The sequence below is a fragment of the Marmota marmota genome, unplaced genomic scaffold (genome assembly GCF_001458135.2).
Source record: "Marmota marmota marmota unplaced genomic scaffold, marMar, whole genome shotgun sequence".
NCBI classification, from domain to species: domain Eukaryota; kingdom Metazoa; phylum Chordata; class Mammalia; order Rodentia; family Sciuridae; genus Marmota; species Marmota marmota.
The window spans coordinates 4,578,232-4,585,364 of NW_026000196.1; the positions used below are offsets into that span (position 1 = coordinate 4,578,232).

Genomic DNA, 7,133 nt, shown 5'->3' on the forward strand with positions numbered 1-7,133 from the left:
CTGCTGAAATCCCCTCTTCCCAGGCTGGATGTACAGACCCTCTGTGACCATCCTTCCCAGGGGTGCTCAGTGCCCCCACACCTGCTTACTGGTTTGTGAAAGTCACCACTCTCACCATGTGTAACATTGGGAGGGATACCTGTGTCGGGCTGCTGTGGATTCCCACTCTTCCCCATATATCTTTTCTTCCCACTATAGACAGAAAGACCTTTAAAAAGGGTAAATTAGCTGGCCGAGGTGGTCCAGGCCTATAATTTCAGCTGCTCAGGAGGTCCAAGGCCAGCCTAGGCAAGTTAGTGAGACCTGTCTCAAAATGAAAGATAAAAAAGACTGGGGATGTGGCTCAGTGGTAGAACATTTGCCTAGCACATGTGGGGCCGTGGGTTGAGTCCCAAGCATCACACATACAAAAAGGTTAATTAGTAAAATTCTCCAAAACTGCCCATTGCTATGGGAATTAATTTGACATCAAGGCCCAGTCTGCCAAGTGCTCCATGATCTAGCTCCTTTCTACCCCCCATCTCCTCTCTTTCTACTCTTTCCCTCCTACAGTGTTCCAAGAAGTGTCTGTTCCTCAAATGCATGAGTTCAACCCCTGAGTCAGTCGTATTCCTGCTTTTTCCTCCATCTGGGAGGCCTTTCCTCCAGATCTTTACCCCATGCCTCTTTCTTGAGCCTTGACTCAAAAGATCACTTCCTCCCAGAGGCCTTCCCTAATACCCCGGGGACAATAGACCTTCCCCTCCCCCTTCCCCTCCCCCATGAACCCCCACATCAACCCCCACCTTTTTTTTCTTTTTTTTTGCAGTGCTGGGGATTGAACCCAGGGCCTTTTGATGCATGCTAGGCAAGCGCTGTGTCACTAAGCTAAAGTTCCAGCCCTTTTATTTTGAGACAGGATCTAAGTCACCCAGGTTGGCCTTGAACTTTCAATTCTCCTGCCTCAGCCTTCTGAGTCACTGGGATTACAGGCGGGCATCACCATGCCCAGCCACATTACTTTTTTTTTTTTTTTTAATATTTTTAGTTGTAGATGGATACAATACCTTTATTTATTTATGTGGTGCTGAGGATTGAACCCAGTGTCTCACTTGTAGGAGGCAAATGCTCTACCACGGAGCTATAACCCCAGCCCACATTCCCCTCTTTATTACTGTATTCCATAGTACTTGGGATATCTGAAGTTCTTTAGAAACTGGGCACTGGAAAAGGTCCTGTATTCAGTAGGTGCTCAATCAATACTAGAGAAATGAACGAATACCTGGTGCACACTCAACCTTTCACAAGTTTGTTTCCACATATAATTTATCCCTATTACAACATTTCTCCTTGCTCCCCTGCCTTGCCTGGGGGCTCCCAAGAACCTCAGTGGAGGTCTTCATCAACTAAGAAGCATCTGGACCCCTGTGAGGGCCCCTCATTGTTTGCTACTCAGAGTTCTCCCTTTTGGGCATCTCAGGCATCCCCTCCTGCCAACTGCAGCCCTCAGGCATGAACCTACAAACTATGAGCAGGTTGGCACATGGCACCGGGCTCCCGGAGGTGTGCCCTACTCCCCAGGTGCACCATGCCCCATTGAGAGAGAGTGCCCGCCCACCTCCATGGGGTATTAACTGATTTTTTTTTTTCCCCAGTGATGTTTGTTTTAGGGATTAAAGTCAGTGGAGGAGCCTGTGATTTCCAGAATCTTCTGTTCTTTCCTTGGCAACTAGCATTATATTTGTTATTTTATTTTCTCAAGCCCCTGATAATACTGTTCCAGACTTGTTGGTTTGATAGCATCATCCAACGGAAAGACTCTCCTATGCTTTCCTAAACTGAGGACCGGCTGGTTTCTCAGAGCGACTTTGGAGCCAACTGTTGTTGCCGTTCCTTTGCTTCCTTTCTTAGGTCAAGCCTATATCCACGATCATTTTTTTTTTAAGTTGTAGGTGGATACAATACCTTTACTTTATTTATTTTTATGTGGTGCTGAGGATCAAACCCAGTGCCTCACACATGCAAGGCAAGTGCTGTACCACTGAGCCACAACCCCAGCCCCCATGATCATTTTCTTTTTAAGTACTCTAGTGACCCCTCACTTATAGAACACAATCAAGAAATGGGCTACTCACAGCCAGACACAGTGGCACATGCCTGTAATCCCAGTGACGTGGGAGGCTGAGACAGGAACATTACAGGTTAGAGGGCAGCCTCAGCAATTTAGCAAGGCTCTAAGCAACTTAGCAAGACCCTGTCAGCACCACATACAAACAAAGATGCTGTGTCCGCCGATAACTAAAAAAAAAATAAATATTAAAAAAAATTAAAAAAAACTTCAAACAATTAAACACTTTTAAAAAAGTTTTATTGAGTTTTAATTGACACACTATAAACTGTACATATTTAAAGTATACAACTTGATATGTTTTGACGTAAGTACACACCCATGAAACCATCACCACAGTCAAGATAATGATCATATCCATCATCCCAAATTTCCTCACTCCTCCCTATCCCCCTTTCCCAAGCAGCCATGGATCTACTCTCTGAATATAGTCAATGCTAACATGTCTCACCCACTTCCTCACCTTTGCAAACAGAGTACCCTTTTTTATTTTGTTCTTTTATTTATTTGCAGTACTGGGGATTGAACCCATGGAATCTCAGGTGCTAAGCAAGTGCTCTGTCACTGAGTTACATCCCCAGTCCTTTTTATTTTGAGATAAATTCTAAGTTGCTCAGCTAACCAGGAACTTTCGATCCTCCTCCCTCAGCCTCCCGAGTAGCTGTGATTACAGGCACCACCACTGCGCTTTGCATTCTGTCTTTTTTGTTTGTTGTTTTTGTTTTCCTTAAGACAGGGATCTCTGTCTGTTGTGCAAGCAGACCGTGACTCTTGAGACTCTCCTGCTTCAGTTTTCCGAGTGTTGGGACTGCAGGTGCACACATCATTGATTCTGCATTATCATCAACATTGTGAAAATGATGTCCTCAGATGTCAGGAAGATGCATACGATTTTTTGTCCTGAACACTAAGTGGCCCCGTTTGTCATACTGCCATATTAGGCAGTTTGGGGCTTGGGAGCTGTCTTGGTGCACAATTCCCAGCCCACAACTCTACTGCCTCCAATCCTGACACATTAACTGCCAACCTGTGACATTCCTATTCCCCAATATGAACGAGCAGTTTTTAATTGGGAGTGATTTTGTCATTGGAAGTGATTTGGCATGTCTGGGAAGCTTTTGGGATGTAATAGGAATGGGGGTGCTACTGGCATTTAGTGTTTGGAGACCAGGGAGGTGGCTGAACATCCTACAATGCATGGACAGTCCCCACAACTCAAGACATCAAGAGTTGAGATTGAGAAACCCTATTCCAGCTGACAAACCAATTGGAAAACTCAATAAGAATCTACAATCATTGCATACGTTTCTGGATCAAATGGGCTAAGGAAGGGCAGCAGGTTTGTTGAAACTCAAGGTCATGGAGTTCCCAGATTCAGGAAGATTCAGGTGAGTCTCATACCTCCTTTCAATTCTACCAGAGGCAGCCTCTGGATTCCTGAGGACAAGCCCTAAGGGATTAGTTCTGAGATACCACGATCCAACATTCAGCTGGTGTTGAATGAATTTCTATCTGACTGAAGAGACTGTGCCCAAAGCAGTTATTAGGTGATTGATTGTGGGTAGCACTGGCTGGATATTGAAAACAAGGCAGAAGACATAGAGCTGGCCAAAGGAAGCCATTAAATCAATGAGTGTCTAGGATGTGGTAGAGCCAGATGGTGAAAGGTAAATGTAGACCCACCCCAATAAATGAGAAAATGAGAAGGGCTGGCCATGTTGGGATCCAGTCCCAGCATGACCAGATATTTCACCACCAACTCACTTCTAGTCTCCAGCTCCTCCCTCTCAATCACAGGCACCCTGTTTGCCTGTCATATAAAGGAGGTTTTCCCAAAGTGGTTTAGCCAGAACTGGAAGGGCTATGCCTTGTGACAGAAGAGCTTGACTGTGGCACCAGCAGCCAACAGGGGAAGCAGCAGCAATAGGATGGATCCCAGGTGTTCTGGAGCTAGATGGTGAAGCGTGGGCATGCTTTATTCAATTCTGCCTAACTTGAAGCTTTCACCATAACATTAGAAGAGCTATTGTACACACTCCTGAAAATGCAGGTAAGCAAAAAAGAAGAAAGAAAGGTCTCACCCTTTCAGAAGATGCACCAGTTAAATTTTGTTGTGTACCCTTCTATATAAACATGGATGATGTGTACATTTTGATTAAAATCAGGCATGGGTGCTGCTGCTTAAGGCTTTATTTGAGGTGTATGAGGCAGGGAAGTAGTTTGTTTGAGAAATAGGGACTCCCAGAGCACTGCAAGGCGACAATGGAACTGGGGAATTTAGAACTGTGATTACCCTATAGTTACTAAGGAGTTTCATGCATTAGCTGCAAATTCAAGGATAAAGAGAGGTCTGGCTGCTGGACCCTTACTCCCAGATCCCTGCCTGGAAAGTGGGAACCCTTTTCCAGCCTCTCCTGGACCCCAGGATTTCCCTATTAGGCAGACCCTGCTTTTCCTATCTAACTACTAACTGTAGTATAAAACTTATAATGCCTCACCAAAGAGGACCTTGGGCTCCTAAAGCCCCAAGTCACAAGTCCTGAGCTTTAGAGACAGCTTAGCTTCTTAGGCCCTGGGGCCTCAGATCAATCAGCTGGGAGATATAAAGAGAACAATACCTGCCCACAGGATTTGTTTCAAAGAGATAAAGGCATAAGTTCTCAGCTGGGGCAGCTGATTCTCTCCAGAGGTATCTCAGAGAGTGGCTTCCAAATCTTTTCTAGGCAGAATTGTTGCAAAATACAATCTTCTGGGAAACCCCAGAATGTGAGAAGGACCAGAGTGGACAGGCTTTGGGTGAAGCAGGGCAGGTGCTTACCTGCTCAATACCTCCTCTTTCCGCCCCCTAATGATGCATCTTTGAGCAACATAGTTTAATGAATTCTATCTTTATGCCAAAGGCATGATTGGAAGAACAAGCTGGCAGAAGAAATGGGGAAGCTGCATAGCCCCTGTCTGAGTGGCAGCCTTTTGGTCCTTCCTTCTCCAAAAACCCACAGCAGCTTGCCTGGGACCAACTCCCAGATGGATAGGGCACCTGAGGTAGCCTGTAGTGCTTTCTTTCTCGGCTGACCTTTCTTCTAGGCCACAGAACACAAAGGAAGGGCACTGGGGGACTCCCATGTGAGGTGGGGCCAGCCCTGTCCCTATTTCCCCTCAACGGGGTTCTCTTGCTCATAGCCTGAGGAAGAACTGTGACTCACTTCCTGCCTCAGTCTCACTATAGGAGTATTGTTCTCCCAACTGTGGCTGGTGATGGTAGGGGCTACCCCAAGGTTGCCCCTAGAAGTTTTGACTCCTTGTGGGCAGGAAGTCCCCAAACTGGGAGTCAAACAGATTTATGGATTTACCAACTTATCTCCTAGCTCTGAGGACCCCTACATTCTTAAATTTTCTGTCGTGTTTGTAAGGGTATCCCAAAAGCACCTAAACCCATTAATTGAATATTATCTCTTATTTTACAGAGGGATATGGGGGCTCTGAGGAGTTAAGGTGGCACAATACAAAACAGTGCCACAGGGACTTGAACTCCAGTTCACTGGTTGATCTTTCACATGAGTGACTTTAGGAATATTATTTAACTTCTCTGGGACTGTTTCCTCCTCTGTCAAATGTAGTTCATGATGCATAAAAGGCTCCTAATGGAAACAGGACCTGGGGGTATGTGACTATAGTCCCAGCTGCTTGGGAGGCTGAGGCAGGAGAATTGCAAGAACAGGGCAAGCCTGTGAAATTACACAAGACCTTGTCTCAAAATAAGAAGAAGAGCTGGAATGTAGCTCGATGGTAGAGCATTTGCTTGGCCCTTGGTTCAATCCCCATTACCACAAAAATAAAACAAAAAAACATTGTGAAGCCGATACATGCATGTAATCCCAGCTACTTGGGCAGCTACTGGGGAGGCAAATCGCAGTTCCAGCTGGCTGGCCTGGGCAATTTAGCAATACCCTACCTCAAAATAAAATTAAATACAAGCTCCTGAAGGAAAACAGTACCGTACCTATCTCATGAGGCTTGTGGTGAGAAGAGTTAATACATGGAACTGGCTTAGAATGGTGCCTGGCTCCGGGTAAGCACTCCGTGGCATTTGTTTTTATCATTATCCGGGAACTTGTGAAGGAGGTGACAGGATAGCACTCTGCTGCCAGGTTATCTCACAGGGAGCAGGAAGGGATGGGCAGAGGCTGCTCGGCGACCTTGGAATAACCCAGCCTGGGAAGCTCTTGGCCACATTTTCCCTCTTTTCTTTCTCAGCTCAAGCAGTGTCCACCTCAGCCAAGTAGCACAGACTTTTTTTAGGGCAGGAACCCAGGGAGGGAGAGGCTTCAGCTGGTATATTTCAAGTAGCTTGGATTCAGGCTCACTAAAACACCAGGTCTCTTCCAGGATCCAAGGCCTGCTAGTTGTGGGATTTAGGGCAAATTATTTAAACTTTGTACACCTCAGTTTCCTTATCAGTAAAATGGGATTAATAACGTCAGTCTGAGAAAGGATTATGTGGATTAAATAATATACCTAAGGAAGAGATAATCTTATATCACTGGCCAAGTGCCTGGCATGTGTGTGTGTGTGTGTGGGGGAAATTAAAAGATGGGTTACTTCTGCTTATGTATCCACCTGTCCAAACATAAGCAAATAAAATCGTGACTCCTCTAACAGGCCACGAGGTTTGTCTTGCCGCTGGGAGATGGGACCTTCAAGTTGCATGCCCCAGGTCTGCCATCTCAGGCCCCTTCATCCGGTCATGCCCAAACTCAGGACTCAGGAAGAGCTGGGGAAGCAGGGAAGGGCTGGGGTGGGGGTGGAGGTGGGGAGAACGCCAGCTTCCCAGAGTCCTGCCGAGGCTGGGTTCGGAATGACTCCCCAGACCTTTCCCTTCCCATCCCCTCATGAGGGTTCCGAGTTCGGGTGTCCACAACCAGCTGCCCAGGGAGCTCGCGGTACGAAGAGCCGAACCCGGGGGCAGAGACGGGGACTATGGGGCCTAGGGGGGGCGCGCTGGCGACCGTGAGGGCTTTGGGATCAT

General features: G+C 46.5%; 1 protein-coding gene across 2 annotated transcripts in view; it reads left to right on the forward strand.

Moving 5' to 3' along the window:
- Positions 1-4,135: 4,135 nt before the first annotated feature.
- Furin (furin, paired basic amino acid cleaving enzyme) overlaps positions 4,136-7,133 on the forward strand; it is a 15,751-nt gene continuing 12,753 nt past the window's right edge. The window contains exon 1 of one of the 2 annotated variants that reach the window (XM_048790222.1): positions 4,136-4,157. The gene's annotated coding sequence lies outside the window, so the exon portion shown is untranslated. Of the gene's footprint in view, positions 4,158-6,929; positions 7,048-7,133 lie in introns of those variants that run through there. The other variant, XM_048790220.1, reaches the window with a different exon arrangement.